Raw genomic sequence first — 18,729 nt, forward strand, 5'->3', positions numbered from 1 at the left:
GTAGTAAAATTTATTGAGTATTCTTTTTGGTACATAAGTTATGTATTTATATCTCCAAAAGATATAAGATCAAATACTGAATTTGGATCAACTGAAAACAATTAGTAATTATAAAAAACAATCTTATGCCAATTTAATATATTTAAAACAAATCCACTTTTTTATTCTAATCAATGCAAACTCTCTTCTACCTTGGAAGACTCTTTGAATCTAACCTGAATACAACAGGTGCCATCTTTGGTAAAGATGTGTAGGTCTGATTGCTAATCTGTGTATCAGGAGCATAAAAAGATAGTGTGGTATATGTTTCCCATAATATTGACATTTCATTGAATTTGTGTTTGAAGACAATACATTGTTAATTCAAGTGTTTCCAAGTTGCATATATGAAGACTTTGATTTTAGAAAAATACTTTTGCTTATTATTATGCTTTACCTACATTTTAAAAAATTATTATAGTTCTCTTTTATTAGTTTACTTTATAATACTGAAAAACAGCATACCCAGGAGGGAAATTGCTACATAGGAAACATAAATAGTACAGTGAATAAATGGAGTGCCTCTGGCCAATCAGGCCCCTATTTTGCTGAATAAGGCACCTGCTGTTAGGCAGTGGGTGGGACCAGAAAGAGTTCAGCCAACTGGAGTTTACAAAGGTCCCAGTCAAATGTACCATCATCAAGCAAATGAGTTTATGTGCCTACTTCCAGAGCCTGTATATTAACTTTTATTTTACTTTCTTTTCTTTCTGAATCTACCTTTTTGTATTAATTATAACCTGTATTTATTGTATGCATAAAAATGAAAGACAAAAATGCCTCTAGAGTCCCTAAACAGAACAATGAAAGCAGTGTACTGGCTGTGGATGGTTGCTTTGCTCCCTACAGAAAGACTTTTCAACATTTTAAAGAGAAATTATGCCTTTAAACAAGTCATGAAATGGAAGTTCTGTTTGCTTTCCGTGTGACTGTGGCAATGTTTTGTGTGTTCTTGTCAATGACACTTTGGTTCACAGGATTTCAGAAAATGACTTACAATAATAAAACACTGCATAATACACGGATGAAAAGGCATAAAAATGGATGATTCTTAAAATATGGATATGGGATATCTTTAAAATCATATGAAGCACATTTGAGAAATTGGATTCATCTTGTAACTTTTCTCTGTATAGCACATCTCATCTTAAATGGAATTAATGTTCAGTTTTCAAAAGTTGTTTCATACTAATTTAAGATTCATATTAAACCAAGATGATTCTTTATAGTAACACTCATCCATATTGAGGGTTTATCTTATATCAATAAATATATTTGATTTTTTACTGAACCTTTCTAACAACCCAGTGAGGTAGACAGAACTTTTATCATCATTTTACAGATGAGGGCAATTATATACGGTAAGGAAACTTGCCTAGATTCATAAAGCTGGTAAGAGGTGGAGCTGGAATTCTAACCATGGCAACCTGACTCCAGAGTCAGTGTTTTTAACCTGAAAAATTATAAATGTTCTCATTATAACACGTACTCTTTTAAGCATAAACACCTTTATATTTCACCATTTTATGGAACAAATAGCCTGTGAGAAAAATTCACTGATATGAATAATCTGTCAATTAAAAAATACAGTAGGCAGTGTGACTAATTTTAATATCCTGTAGTTTTAACCCAGTTACCCTAGAGAATGGCAGCAGGATGAACAGATGGCATCCTATCAGATAAAATGGCAGGCCATGTGGTCAAGGAGGACACTCCTTAGCACAGATGCCCTCTGTTCTTGGCAATAGTCACAGGCACCTAGATATATGTAACATGTCAGGGTTTTAAAGATGCCATGATATAATTCAGGAGCTTTGGCTTACTGCCATCATTATTTTAAAATGCATTTTAATGTATAGTTACAAACATTTGGTAATCAAATGCTTTCAGGACAGAGTTGTGAATTAGCAAGATCTTTCTTATAAACAAATGACCTTGGAAACAAAGGAACAGTAAGTGCATTTAGCTGAAGGATGCATTCTTGATTATGTGATATGCTCATATACTCTTATGTATCATGGATGTTTAATTCTTGTTAGCAGTTAATAGTATTAAAATGGGAAGAAACAGAATTATAATCCAGAATTTAATACCTACACGATTCAAACCATAATCACAAAGAAACTTAAATGGCTCCCAAACTGGCAAATCTCGACCCGATTTTTATAAATGCCACCCATATGTATTTACAAGTAGAAATACAACAAATAAATCAAAAGTAGCTCTGGGAGCTTTTAGAATAAGACTAGAGAAGAAGATGTCTTGAGTTCACCCACATGTCTTTGAGTTCTGAGTGTTTTAGTATCAAGCTGGCTAATGCTAAATTCAGCAAATTTGGGGAAGTAATGTGTGAAGTCTGGAAGCTGCCACTGTTCTAAATGAATCATTCCCGAGGAAAGTGGCTATCTTCTATAGGAAACTGCTTGCATCTTCAACAATACTTTAAAAAAATTTTTTTCCCTAGTCTGAATTAGTTCAACTGAAAAGCAACAAAGAACTCTAAAGTGAGATAAAATAGAGAAATATTATCAATGAAATGTGGAATGTTTAATACATAGCCCTTATGTTTTTTTAAGTGTAGTGGTTAATATAGGAGGGAACAGCTTATTTGGACAACTGAATTATAAAATGCCATAGTGTGAAGCTGTCAGGATGGAGGCTGTTTTCACAAGTCAATTATGAAAGATCAATGTCTTTAGGATGCAAAAATAGAGCTCTCTGACACTAGAGTGAAATTTTGTATATATTACCAGGTGAGGTGAAAATGTGAGGCCATTTAGATAAATCAGGCCAGAATATTCTTTTTCCAATAATTTTCAGAAAGCTGAGGTGAATATTTCCCAATTTTAGTAATTTTGATAAATTATTCCCTTAATTCTTTGTTGTATTTCAGTAGTGACTGTGATCCAAGCCAGATTGCTACTTTGTAACCTGTCGGAAGGAGGACTAATTCTGTATGATCCTTCTAAAAGAGACATATGGCGAGGAAATCCTTGGAAATTAAATGGAATATTATTAACAATTTGTGACAATCACAAGCCACTGAAGAGATAAAGAGTAGATTAAGAGCTTAGTGAATAGGAAATCATTCAGTTGGTAAAAGTGAAGTGTCCTAGGAACCTCAAGTGCCCCAGCTGCTGATCTCAGTCATTTTGTCAAAGGGAGGTGACCTTTGACCTTTTTAAGAGATTAAGAAAACATTAAATCCAAAGATAAATACCACTTTGTAATGCTATCTATTTGTAGGATTTATTTTCAGTGTCATAGAAAAAATGCAAATACCTCATGGGTAGTATAGAAGTGTGGGAAAATGCACCACTATACATAACTTTGGCTTTATAACACGTAGGTTTTTAATTTTATCTTTTATTTCTCATTCTGTCTCTTCCATATCCCTGTGTAGATTTAGACATATCACAATTAACTACATACGCTTTTGAGGCAGAAAAGAAGACTGATCTTCTTATACGTCTGTAGCAATTTCAGCTGAATAATATAACTTGAACATTGCCATGCTTTTCTAGCAACTAATATTAGATTTCTATGTTGGTTTAGACATAGACATATCTATAAATTATGTTTAATGACATAGCATTAATAAGAAAATTGAGGGCACTGGGAGCTAATACAGACTTTAAGTTTTTATCATTGGTCAATTTTAGCATTTAAATGGTTTAGATTAGAAACTAACTCTTGTTACAAGTTGCCTAGCTATAATTATTTGGTTTATATTTTAACTACTTTAATCTTTTAAAAACACATAAACTTAGAAGATTTATCATAAGCAAACAGTGATGTTTTCCTAAACCTTCTCTACACTAGAACTCAGAGAGGCTCCTTTTACCCATCACATCAAATCTGTGTTTCTTTGCTATTCCCTTAAAGCCCTCCAGCATACCACTTCCCTGTCTTACCACTGTCACTTCATATTTCCACCAAAAAATCTTTTCCTTTTGTTTTTAAGTTTTACAATGCTTTTTGCAAAGAATGACTCTTTCTTCTATAATTTTGCATGTACTACACCTCAGATTTGGAAAGCCTGTTTTATTTTCAATAAAATTCAGATTCAAACTCATCCAGAAATTATTCTACATGAGTGGACTAAGTTCCACATTAGTATTTGATACTGAAGAATTATACTGGCTTTGCATGCATTTGTTCATGATATTAAGTAATGTTTATTTTCTGTTTTCTTGCTGGACACAAACCTGTATAGGAAACCATTAAGATCAATTTTGTCCTTGAGTCACCTTTCTATTCATACAATGTTCTAAACATAATAGATAATCAGAGCGTGTCTATTCACTAACTGCATGACAATCTTTTGTGTTCTAAATCCACTAAATAATTATGAAGGAACACACATTCTTCACTCCTAAGCATTTATTGGGTAGTGTCTATTTATAGGTGTTGTACATGAGAATACAATGTGGATGGCAGTTTTGAAGGAAAAGAAGGCATGTGAGTAAATAATCATAGATAGTATAGTCAGCAGTGGCATAAAGGAGGGAGTGAACAACACAGTTTCTCACATGAGAAGAGGCTGTCAAAGACACTTGAACTGAATTTTAACTGATGTCTGGATTGCCAAGTTGAGCAACTGTGTCAGGCAGAGGAGTGTATTGCAATAAAATACAAGGTATAGGCAACCTAGCACAGTAGCTGCATATGTCCAGGGTGAGTTTGGAAGTATAGACTGGAATTTGTGCTAATAATAGACTTAATAAGGTGTTATTAAGGCATTTTAGGCAGGGGATTTGCATTTTAGAGTGTTACAGAGTGGAGGGGCCTGGAGGCTGCTTAGGATAAAGCTAATACTACCAGTGAGGAGAGAGGATTATCACTTTCTCATAGTTTTTGCATATAGTTAATGTCCAGCAGGATACTTTTTTGAAAAGTTAAAAGGAGGTTTATATTTACCAAGTACCCTTGCCCTTGAAATGTGTGTATTAATGAATACATTATGTATTGTAATGAATACAATATGTATTAATGATACATAAGAAGTCTACTTTGTAGTATTTTATGACTTCAATTATCAATTATATTGGAGATTTTGATTTTACTGAGAGGTGAAATGAATCCTATACTAGAAATTTATGATGTAGGTGTTTATTTCAACTGTGCCTTTATTTTTTATTTGATTTAGGAAGAACATGTAAAGTGACTTTTTATGCCTACAAACAACTCAACTTTGAAGTTCAAATGAGATATTTAAATATTAACATGTCTGTAATATAAATATAATATTCATGATGACATCATAGAATAGCATATCTATTGTCATTAACATTCCCTACATAGGTGTGAATGGCCTGATATTTTCTTAAGACAAATATTGATTCTGCTAAACACCACTAGGTGTCCTCTATCGGTTATGTTACTTCAGGGTTATTCTATAATACTAAAGTTATCCTTTTTGAAATTATTCATTTAAACTCTTTGAATTGCTTATTTATTTCTAGAAAAAAAATAAATGGCTGGTTGGTCACATGTGTAAAACTAGTTTCTATCAGTACTTTCCTCCCAGGGTAAGAAAAGTTCTAAGTTCCTTCTCTCAAAGAATAATTTGTATTCTGGGAGAACTGTTTCACTATGATGCTGCAGGTTTTTGAAAGTGATATTTTAACAGACACATTTAACTGAATTGTGATGTGATGAGTCCCTTTGTATATGAAATGTTAACTCAAGGTAATCATGTAGAGATTAAGAAGATATGCTTATGTGTGAATTAAGGCACCTTATTTTACAAATGTGCTTTGGTCAATACCCTGAGGCAGATTTGTATAATCCCAATACTTTTGACATGGAAATCTCAGTTTAATGCTAGAATACAAAATCCAATTTGAAATATTCTGGTGTCTTATTTAAAGATTAAAATATTGAACTTTTTTAATGCTCCACGATTGGCCCATTCTGCATTCTTATTTTGCATGGGTTTCCATACTCCATGGTTATATATTGATGACAATCAGATTTATGTCCAATGTTTCAAAGCTGTGTACCTTGATTTCACAAGACTGACATCTCTATAAAGATACCCATGCACTTCATCTCAGTATGATCAGTTTTCTTTCATGGTTCTTCCTTCCCTTTGTTTCCTGTTGCTCAAGTCAGAAGTCTAATAGGGATACTTGAATTCTACTTCTTTTTTAATCTCCACAGCCAGTAATAATCAAGTTCTACTGACTCTACTTCCTGAATATGGTTTGAATCATTTTTCTCCTTCACTTGATTGTCTTAGTAGTGTCCTAGTCCAAACCATTTTTATTGTCTCTCATTTGGATTTCTAAAATAAACTCATAACTTTATTCTTGCTTCTCTTCCCAGAGATGCCAAAGTGATCTTTTAAGAATAAATGTTACCATATTAACCACCTTATAAAAATATTTCTGTAACTTTTTTTTATTACCATTAAGATAAAATCCAATATTCAAGACCGTTTGAAATCTGATTCTGACAAGACTCTCACTTCAACCCAGGAAACTCTTTGCTCATTATTCTTCAGCTATGCTGAATCTCTTTAATTTGTCAAATAAGCTGTTTTAAATTCTTTCCATGTATTGTTCATTTTTCCTAGAACATTGTTCTTTTCACCAGCCCCAACTTATCCATCACATTTTAGCTGAAGCATCACTTCCTTGAGATGAAAACAACTAATCTCTTAAAGTTGGTTCCATCTGTAGAACCGACTTATAGATCTGGCATATTTCCTTGTGATTTTTCTTTGTACCACTCATTGCTTTTGTAATTTCTCTTAAAATGTGCTTTTCTAACTATATTCTGAATTTCAGAAAGGGAAAGACCACTGCTTTACTCTATCTTCAGCTCCTAGTGTAGTATCTGGGAAATAACATAAGAATACATGCTATTCACCAATGGGGGAAAAAGCATGTAAATAAACAGAAGGAAGTCCAGAAGAGTAGAAAAGGGGGTAACTGGGGAAGAGAATAGGGGAGAGAAAAATAAAGTAGGCGGAATGAACTGGAGCAATTTATGCTATGTGCGTATATAGATATGTCAGAATGAATTCTACTAATATGTGTAATCATAATGTACTAATAAAAACACAAAAATAATATATTCGAAAAGAGTTAAATTATGCCTTCAAGGGAACTTCAAGTCAGTAAGAAACATGCAAGCGTATAGACACCAATAATAGCAAAACAAACAAACAAACAAACAAACAAAGAAACAACTCCACAGATAAACAATAGAGTGACTTGAATCCAATATTAGAAGCATTTATGGCATAGACAAAAAAGCAAAAGAGAAAGACACTGTGTATGAGCATGTGATAGAGTGTACAATAGGGCTTCTAGGAAATAGATGTTAAATGTGTCTACTTTTAAATATAAAGGTGAAAGTATATGTGTTAAGCCTGAGAAGTATGCAAGAGATTTAAGAGTCATGAAAAAGATAACCAATTTTTTCATTGATAGCATGTAAATGATTATAATGTTCTGCCCAAACTTGAAGAATTGTTTTGAGGTTTAAATGAGATGTTCTTGTTGATAATACTTTAAAACCATAAAATCTGCAGAAAAAAATTTTATTATTATTAAAACTGTGCTGCAGCCCGGCTGGCTGGGCAAAATAACCGGGGGGTGACGAACAACTTGTGTAGATCGATACAGCAGGAATGGGAGCCAGCGGTTTATTGTAGGACAGGAGCAGTATTTATACATTCCACACAGCTTATCTTAATTAACATTAACTAGATACAGCAGTCAACCAATAAGGAATCTCCACACTTAATGGCTCACTGGAGTTACTTCACAAACCACTCCCTCTGACATTTTGCCAGGCGCCATCCAGACTTGTTTATAGATTCTAACATTTCTCTGGCAAAATGCCAGGCGCCATCCTGACTTGTTTACAGACTCTAATAAAACTGTTTCTTCCAATCTAAATTAATGAGCTCATCTGTTTATCTTTTATTGTGTCTACTCCTCTTTCAAATATTGGAAGCATTAAAAATGCTATCATATATTATTTTTGCTCCAAAATATACCAAATGAAAAAATGAAGCAGCACATGAATCAGACTAATTCAGGACACAGTACCTTTACTCTCACAATTCATGATGTTTTCTGGATAAATGCTTAGTCTTTCCCTTTTTTGTGCATGTAGATGCAATACATATATGACTTTTGCTACTTAAGACTCATCTATGTACTATTAGAGTGAAAGCTGGGGATGTCATTGGTTTGTGAACGCTGGAAACACAATTTGTCGTGTGCCTCTTGTTAAAGTCTGCTTCTACTTCCAGGGTGTTTTATAATAAACATGTGTTTCTTTAATTATCTAAGTAATTTTCCTAGTGGAACAGGTCAGTTTGGTTGGCAACGCACAGTGCATCTGTCTAAGAACAAGAAGGAAGTGATGAGACAATACTTATGTTGAAAAATGGCAACCAAGGGTATTTTGTTACATGTAATGAGGTGAAATTAAAGTGATCTCAGAAGGAAACGTTAAATATCATTATCTAGTCATAAAGGGAAAATAAATGCTTTTATTGTCAATTTTTAATAAATCAGTCTTCCACTTGTTCTAATACAATATCAAAAGTATGTTTTATTAATTTGAAATGCTTGGACTATACCTGAATAAAAAGCAAAAGTTAATTCACAATTAATCGGGCAAAGCATAATATTTGAAGTATATCAGAAATTGTCATATTAAGTCATTTTTCAAAGGAGTTATAACCATGTGATGAAAGCTCAAGAATAAATAAAATTAGAACCCTCCAATTGCACTGGGTAATGGCTGAGAAAGACCTACTTTGACTTCTCTTTCTTGCTGATGTATGCACTTTGGATTTTGTATTGTAGGAGTCGTGTCTTAGTGTGAAAGGAAATACATGTGGTTGGTTATATAATTCCGATGGCTATTTTGAGTTAAGTCTGCCATTTAGGCCATTTTTTTTAAACAGCTAAAATCTCTTCTCATTGCATCTTAAAGTGAAAGTAGACACGGAGTAAGGATTTTGGAGACTAGTCTCTGGGCTCCTGATCATTCAAAGCATTTGTGAAATAAGGAAATACTAGCTATTCTGAAAGAACCTTATTCAAGTCAGGGGTTTGGGAATCAGAAAGGGTTTACCCATGGAGACTGGCCCTGGGAAAGGATATTTACAATAATGTATAGTTTTGTCAATGTGCTGTTTTTCTAGTTGTTGTTGTGAAATTATAATTTAGATAAACATATAAAACCAAGTGAATTCAGAATCCTAACAAGAGTTAGGATGTACCTTGTACAAGTCACTTGCAGACACTTTCTATTTCAAAATGTGAATGATGACTTCCATCAGAGTTCTGAGGTTGTTTTAATAATCAGAAGGAAATTTATATTGAAGTGCTTTGTGAATTCTAAAATTGAAAGTTAAAAAGTATATTTGTATAAGATATAACTAACCTGTTAAATTTGTTTGCTGATTCTTTCACAAATCTATGAAAGAATGAAATTTATACCTTTTTAAGTAGTCTAGACCATCACTGAGAATAAAAAAAAAAAAAGCAAAGGTCATATATACTTTGAAATTTAGAATTGAGAAGCTGTAACTACCTAATGCTGTATAACAGTAATGTTTGGGCAATCAACTGATTCTGGGGAGGTGGGTTTCTTAGTGTGGGAATTCGTTGTCCTTTGTGTGAAAATATTCATGTCGTAAAGCTGAGGAGAAGGATAACTATGCAGTTTAGCTCCTTCCAATTGACTAGCAATGAATCACTAGCATTTCAATTCACAGGTTTTAATAACATTGCCAATTAAAATGTTTTCCCACTTTTGAGTAGTCTGAAATTTAGAAAAACGTAGCTTAGAAAATCTTTAATCTGATACAGTTTTGATTCCCCGTCTTCATCTGCATATATTGACTGCAGAAGCAAAGCAATTTTGTAATAACAGTGATTACCAATGAAGGGAAAGAGTTATTGAAAAATTTCTGGATTTGTGATGTTTTAGCCTTATATAAATTTTTGGCTTTAGAATACTGTTAGAACAAACATAGATTTCAAAATTATGTATTTATTCACTCTCTTAACTTCAAGGCCAGGTTATGTAATGGATTCTTGAAGTTCTAAGTGATTAGTTTCCTACTCTCAGATATTTCTTTGGACTTGTGACATCAGTGACTAAAATTTCACAGCAAAATGATTCATTTATATTTTAAGGTTTTCACAGTTTCAAGAGTGTCCAGTAAAACCTCAAATAAACTATATGCCATTAGTAGACAATATCCCAGCAAGCTCTTGGTGAACAGGTAGCTAAGAGTAGTTCTTTATTCAACAAGGGAAGGTAGGTGAATACGAGTAGCACAATCAGCAAGAGACTGCGCATCTGTGAGAGAGATTCTACCAGGACATGGGCAGTTCAGATAAGCTGGCAGAGATGGCCAGAGGACACAAATAAGGGATATAGAAAAAAATCATTTCAGTTTTACTAAAACCTCCCCTGCTGCCAAATTATCATCATTTGCCTGATGTCAAAGACAAATGCTTTAATGTTTCTAAGCATTATTGGGATTCACTAACTAAATCATCCATTCCCCTTCCCATTTAATTGAATCATTAGTTTAGATATGCCAAAAATCATAAGATGACTCTATGGCTATAAATGAAAAAAATTCTCAGTAAGCACATGTTCCAAGAAAATATTACTGTTTTTGAAAGAATTCGGTAGAGTAGCACATTTCTTAACTGTATAATTTTATACAACAAGCTAACATTGTATATCCAATTGTATACAAGCCTCACTAAGTAAAAACCTAGGCAGGTTAATATTCCATTGATCTACACAAATTTATGCCTTTGTATTGTCATCATATATAGCATTTAATCAATTATATTATATATGTGACATATAAAAGGAAATCAACAAACCTAATAGATAAACATGCATTTCCAACTATTGTAAATCATTGAAAGGAAGATTTCAAGAATGATTCTAAATATTCATCTTAGCTCAGTTGGAGACACCTCCACAATGACTTGTGACATCTTCTAAGAGAGCAGTAGTGGGTACATTTGGGCTGAATTTTGGATTGAATTTTGGTCTGTTGAAACCAAAGGGGTATTACATATGCTATATTAAAAGTTGCAATTTTAATTTGAGTTTTACAAATAGAAAAAACAATTTTATTTAAAATAATGTCAATACTGTTCTGAATTTGCAAAATGACTTCTCTGTAATAGAATATGAAATATTCATTTGTGATGAAATCAGGCAAACTTAAAAAAGATCCTTAAACATTGGAAGTTTTTTTTTTTCTTTTTAAAATTACCAAAGAACACTGTACTTCAACTTCAGAGGCAGGCTTATAAAGTTTGTAATCAGTCTGAGGGAATGTAACAACAACAAAATCTAATTTCTTTACCTATTTATCTCTCTATTTTCTAGGGTATGGATACTCTTATGAGAGACATGTAACCAAAAAAAATGTGATTTTTCAAGTACTGAGAGAACAATTAGAAATGCCTAACATATTCCAAGAAACTGAGCTGCATTCAGAAACTTGAGGGACCAAGAGCAAATAAATTATTCTGTACTTAGGAAAACACCAGTCCCATTCAAAATCCATTTGTCTTCACATTTTCCAGGGAGTGTGTTATGTCATTCAGTTTCCGAGTACTGCCTGGATTCTTATTGCTGCCCTGTCATTTGTAACTTCTGTGACTGTTAGGGTTATTGTTGAAGCTATGCCCAGATGAATCCATGCATTAATAGATTCCACATGCAAAACCAATGTATTCCTTCCTCCAAAATCTATGGTCAAACATCTCTTCAAAGGTACTATTGTTTATTGATGTTGTTTTTATTGTTGTTGTTTCTCTTGTTTTCAAGAGAAATAGCCGACAGAGAAATTACCCAGAATCTCAGGTTGGATAACCATGCAGATTCTTCTAAGAAGTGGAGATCAGAGGATCCAAGGTATAATTAGTACTCTTAGGAAAGCGATACCTCTCCTTCTGACCTGAGAAAGCAAGTTCCTGCTAAGACTGAGTTTCTTCTATGATTTTTTTTTTTCCTTCAAGGAAGCAGATTTTCCCCTGAACTTCCTCCTCTGTCACATTTTCCATTAGAAGATTTGCTAAAAAAGAAATGCCAGCAAAATATCTACAAGTAATCTCTTATTATAACTGTGAGAAAACAAATATAATTCCCTTATCAGGACACACACACACCACACTGGAGCCTTAGCACAGGGCCAAAGAAGTTCCATTTCAGGGAACCTGGATACTACATATTATTTTGTTTATTGACGTGAAAGATGGAGTATTGAGGGTGAAGAAACAAGTGTTATCCATCTGTTTTAGTCAGATTTGTGTGACTGTGACTGGAAACCTGTAACAAAAACAAATTACAGGACGAAAAGGTTATTTGGGCTCATGGTTTCAGAGATTCAGTCCATACTTGTCTAATTCCATAGCTCTGGGCCAGAGGCAGATCACCATGGTGGAAAGGCAAGGTGGAGGAAAGCTACTCAGTTCATGGCCCTTTCAGGAAGCAAAGAGAGAGGGTGGGGGAAGAGCCATAGGGAAGATATACCCTTCCAGAGCATGCCCTTGGAGACCCACATCTTCCAGCCATCCTCCATCTGCCTACAGTTACCACCCAATCAGTCCATTAAAACTAGAATGAATTGATTAGCTTATAGTCTTAATGATCCAACCACTTTACCCCTGAATATACCTGTATTCAGAGAAGATTTTATGGGACAATTCATATCCAAACAATAGCAACATTCCTTGTTTGGAGAAACATTGATTTAATCTATTAGCTACTTTGTTTCATTTTGCCTTCAAAAACAGAAACCTCCATCCAAAAGAAAAAAAAACCACACCCACAACACTTGTAAGGAAAAAAGAAAAGCAATTAAGATGATTAAATTCAAAATTCAAGAATAAACAACTGCCAAATTGGCAAAATATTATACTCATTTTGCAGAACCAAACATCAGATAAATTATTTTTCTTTGTACCTAATATAAATCTCTAGGTGATAATTTATTTTGTTCAATTATTTCACTTAACATGTAAAGTGAATGTTTCATATTAAATATACATCTTAGATAGGATACAGTTTCATAATAGTTATTCTTGAACATTTTATCTCAAATTAATGCTATGAAAATTTTCCAAAAGGAAAAAAAAATTATTTTTTTTCCAAATAAAACCATTGATATAGATTTTTCAGCTCAGTTATGCAAAGCATGCTATTGTTGCAAACCTGAAGTTGCAAAATAAAATCAAGATGTCCTAAATATTGGAGAGTATTACCCTCCAGCTCTAGGAGTTTTCGGAAATCTTGATCAGCATCCTCCAGTGTGTGATCTGTGAGTTGTTAATTGTTTCCTGGAGACAACTGTTTTCAATATTGAAAGTGTTATTCAGGTTAAGATATCTAAATAGTCTCTCACAAAGGTCTATACATTGCTCCCACTATGCACCCATCATGGATGAATTAGCAGTCCAGCTCATTCTTACCTTACATGCATGTTGACTGACTGAAGAGCTTCCATTATGACCCCTGCCAATCATTTTGACAGGGAGTAAGATAGCTGCAGGATCTTGATGTGCGACTGAATGATTGGACTCACAATTAATATATGTCACTTCTTATAACTCTTGGGCCAAAATTTGTCACATGACCTCACTCAACCTCAAGAAATTCCGAAATAATAATTCTACTATGTTCCCTAAAGGCAGAGAACTGGAGCTATTTGCTTAATAGTAGTACTACCTCAATAGTTGGAATATCTGAGAGATGGAGACAAGGTATGTCCTGAATGGATCATTAAATTTTCTTGTGGCTTACTTGCAAAAAACTTGAATCTATTACAATAAGAAAACCAGCTCAATCTTTGTTTTTCTCTCATGAATGCTTTTAGTCTTAGATATATGTCTACCTAGCTAATGAGGGCAGGATGAAGCAAATGTACCCTATTTTTATGATGCAGTCACTGCATTGTTCATTAATTCATTAACTTATTTACCCATTCTTGTATTTCTTATTTATATATACATATATATGTATATAAAACTCATACTGTATGCCATGCATATAGATTAAATAGTGCATAAAATAGTTTTCATTCTTAAGCAACTTATGGTCTAGTAATATGAGTGAACAAAAAGCAGTTAAAATAAAGTGTCCTGTGATGGGGAAAATTACAGTGTTCTCTGTGAGAATGTCTTACAGTTTTGGAAGCTTCAGAAGGTTTCTAGCAGGAAGTGATACCTGAATGAGTAAGACTTAGGGAAGAAAGAAAGAATGATGTCACATCTAATGGGATATTTCTTAAACAAAAAGACAGGAGTGCTTTTTTTTTTTTTTTTTTTTTTTTTTTTAAAGAAACTTAAGTCCATGTAGCTTGGGCATATACAGATGAGACATACACTATTTACTCTGGCCCTAAGATAGTCTAAGCATTTAAATATTCAGATAATTAAGCCCTAAAACTACCTTATGAAGTAGGTAGTATCATTATTATCATAAACAGAAGCTGAAGCAGAGGGAGATAACAAAATGTCCAAATTGCCCAGCCAGTATATGACATTGCAAGGATTTAAACCTATGCTTCATGGTAAAATCTTAGCAAATATGTGTGCTCGGTCTGTCTGTATATTTCTCTGCTTAAATAAGACTGAAAATAACATGCACAAAGTTTGGAAAAGAGGCAGCATTTGAGGCAGCCCCCAATAAGTGGCATATGCTTTGATTTAGAAAAGAGATGAGATGCTAGGATGTCAGTGGTGGTGCTACCATATGCCCCTTTCCTATGCTCATATGGTTCTAAGAAAAGCCAATGGACATTCCTACAGTGACCTTTGGGAACTGGCACTTACCCTCTATTACCCCCTTAGGCTGCCTGTTGGGTATATCAATTATAAATTAGTATTTCTTGAGTAAATCAATTATAAAGTAGTCTTTATTTTACTTAGTTCTTGTATGCGAATTCAACCTTAATAGGATCTTAAATAACCTCATTAATGGAAGTACCAATTTCTAAGCTTCAAAACATCAGATATAATGTGGTTTAATAATTAATTAGTGTTGATGAACAGTTGCATTATTTAATTTCCTTTTTCCCCTGCATATTAAAAAGAAATACAATGCATAATTTTTAGATCTTTGCCTGATCAGATAGGGGTTATAAATAAATGTATGATAAAATTCAAATAATTCTTTTTTAAGGAAATTTTATCATACTGAAATCTTGAGAACACTGAAATATATTCATTAAAGTGTAGCTTAAAATATATCCACTTTTCTTAGAATGTATTACTTTTGTTTGGATTTTATTTTATTTTGTATGGATTTTATTTTTCAAACAATTCAGACTAAAAAGTACTTAAAATTCACATACTTAGGATTCTTAGACTATTATGCCTATTGAAGCTATTTAACTTATTCAATATAGTAATATAGTGGGTTTTTTTCCCCCAGTGCTGGGCATTGAACTCAGGGCCACATGCATTCTGGGCAAGTACTCTATTGCTGAATTTCTTCTCCAGCTCAGGATTCTTGGACTATTTATAATTAAAACTAGCTGAGCACAGTGGCACATACCTCTGATTCTGAGCTGGGAGGATGAGGCAGGAGGATCATGAATTCAAAGCCAGTCTCAGAAAAAAACGAGGTGCTAAGCAATTCAGTGAAACTCTGTCTCTAAATAAAGTGCAAAATAGGGGTGGGAATATGGCCCAGTGGTTGAGTGGCCCTGAATTCAATCCCTAGAATGCCCCCCTCAATATATATAATTAATTTGACCACTATTATATCAGCTTTGAGTTTTATGCCTTACTCCAATTTATGGAGACATGTTTAATTGCTCTGAAGATGATCTATCTTAGTAAATATTCTACATCACTTAAAAATGTGTTTCCTGATGTTATTGGTTGGAATGTTCTACAGTTGTCATTTAGGACAAATTTAGTCAACAATGTTATGCTCTTATTTACAGTGTTTTATATCCTACTGATTTTGTGACTACTTAGTCTGGCAATTCTTGAGAGAGGAGTATTAAAATATTCAACTAGAATTTTGAAGTGGTCCAGTTCTCTTTTCAGTTCCATCACTTTTTATATTTGATTTAAAGCTGTGTTATAGTTTCCTGCATAGTTAGGATTTCTAGGTCTTTTTGAATGATTGCCTTCTTTGTCACTATAAAAGACTCTTTACAGCTGTTGTCTGTTTTGTTGGATATCCACATAGCTACATGATCTTCATTTGTTTAATGATCACATGGTATGCCATTTTTCATATTTGATTTCTAGTCTCAGTGTTTAGAGTTTCTTATGAACAGCATATAGTTACATATTAATTATCAAATCTAAAAAAACTCTGCCTGTCTTTTATTGAAATAATCCTTTTAAATTTAATATTTTCATGGATAAATTTGGTTTTAAATTTACTCCTATTGGTATTTATCTCTTCCTATTATCTGTCTTCTCTTATTTTTTAATTTCCTATTTCCTTTTATCTGCCTCTATTTCATCTCCTTTCTTGCATTAGTAACTGTGCCTCATTTCTCCCCCAGTGCTTGCTGAGATTTATAATAAGCATCTTTGTCTTAAAACAGTCTACCTTCAAATAACATTAGACCACTTAACATACAGTATGTTTCCATTATAAACTTTATATTTCCATTGTTCTTCCTACTTGCCTTTGTGCTATTATTAACATATGGTTTATTCCTATTTTTGTTATAAATAATACAATTTTGAAATTATTTTTGCTTTAATCTGACAATTATCTTTTAACATATTTTATTTAAGTGAAAAAATTGCCTTTACATCTACTATTGCCACTGTTTTTCATTTCTTTATGTAGACAAATATTTTCATTTGGTCTCATTTTCCTTTCATCTGAAAATTTTCCTTTTACATTTCTTGTAGTGGTTATCTGCTGTCTATTTCCTGTACTTTTTCATGTCTGAGAGTCATTCTTTTGTCTTGATTTTTGAAAAGTATTTTTGCTGCATATGGGATTTAAGGAGACATTTTTTCCTTTTTGATAGTTTAAGATACCACTAAATTTTTTTTGTTGGCATATATAATTTCTGATGAGAAATCTAATGTCATTCTTTTCTTTGTCCCATTGTATATGACTTTTTTTCCTCTGTCTACTGTTAAGAATTTTTATTGTCACTTTGAATAATGTGATTTTATGCACTTTAGTATGGGTTTTCTTTGTGTTTATTCTACTTAGAGTTGATTGAGCACCCTGGATGTGTGGGTTTACTGTTTTCATTAGTTTTTAAAAATGCTGCTGCTATTTCTTCAACATGTATTCATTTTTGTCTGCTTTCCTTATGATTCTTTCATTGGCCTTGGTAATGACTTCTCATGCATGTGCATATCGGTCCTTAGCCAAAAATTTGAAGGGTTCCCTCTGCCTGTCTTTGTGCTCCCTCTCTGTGCAGCTGCTTTAGCTGTTAATTCCCTTCATGACTTTGCTCTCTAGACTCCATCTCTCAGCTCAGCCCCATTGTTGAGCTCAGTCAGGTTTGGCCTCCCTTTCATTGCACTGTGAATCCTCTGCAGGCAGGGGGCTGGTGCGAAGTTCAAGTTTACTTCAATTATTCTCCTTCTTCCAGGGATTATTGTTCTGTGCTGTCTCTGAGCCAGTATATGACAAACATGGTTTGTCAGGTTTTCTAATTATTTAAGGTAAATAGGGAAATCTGCTTCCTGTTACTCCAGCATGCTCAGAAGTAGAATGCTGTGGCTTGTTTCATATGGAGAATCATATTTTATAGAGAGATCTTTTAATTCAGTAATTATATGGTTATAATTTGAAACAAGGTCATCATAATTTTTGGTATAACCACATAATTTACAATGTTTTCGATGCAGCAAAATTGTGATAAATGACATTACCTGTTTCATTCAATTAACACCTATGTAGACAGATCAGGCAAATAGAATAAATGTGTACATCAAAGGAAGTTTTCCATGGAAAAGATCATGCAACTGGCCTTGCATGTTTAATATTGTGCTTAACCAGCTATGATTAAAACTCAAATTATAACCATTAAGGTCTAAGGAATATAGTCTGTCACGTACTAGCTTCTACCCTTAGGATTCTTAGTGTTTTTGGTAGGCTTCACCCAATCAGTTAATTCAATATGAGCAAATCATATGCAGAACATAAGATCGTGTCCCTTTAGTGAACAAAGGGTTGCAAAAACTCCTCTTGCCATATTGTGGAGGTACACTTGGTTTTAGTATTTCATCTTGGATGCTCTCAGAGGCACATGAAAAGTCCAAACTGTTTCTCCCAAGAATACAAAACATAACCAAGTAGCCTAGGGTCTCTTTTACTACTTAAAATATCAAATAATTTTTAAATGTTTTATGAGTGCTGCCGCAGTCCAGCTGCAGCAAAATAACTGGGGGTTGACGAACAACTTGCGTACATTGATACAGCAGGAGTGGGAGCCATTTATTGTAGGACCAGAGCGATATTTATGAATTCCACACAGCTTATCTTAATTAGCATAAAATAGATACAGCAGTCAACCAATAAGGAATCTCCACACTTACTGGCTCACTGGAGTTACTTCACAAACCACTCCCTCTGGCATTTTGCCAGGCGCCATCCAGACTTGTTTATAGACTCTAACATTTCTCTGGCAAAATGCCAGGTGCCATCCTGACTTGTTTACAGACCTTAACATTTTCC

General features: G+C 33.5%; 1 protein-coding gene across 1 annotated transcript in view; it reads left to right on the forward strand.

Annotated features, from left to right (window-relative positions):
• Hcn1 (hyperpolarization activated cyclic nucleotide gated potassium channel 1) overlaps positions 1-18,729 on the forward strand; it is a 363,268-nt gene that overhangs the window by 46,769 nt on the left and 297,770 nt on the right. The window lies entirely within an intron of this gene.

This window comes from Callospermophilus lateralis, chromosome 5 (genome assembly GCF_048772815.1).
Source record: "Callospermophilus lateralis isolate mCalLat2 chromosome 5, mCalLat2.hap1, whole genome shotgun sequence".
NCBI lineage: Eukaryota > Metazoa > Chordata > Mammalia > Rodentia > Sciuridae > Callospermophilus > Callospermophilus lateralis.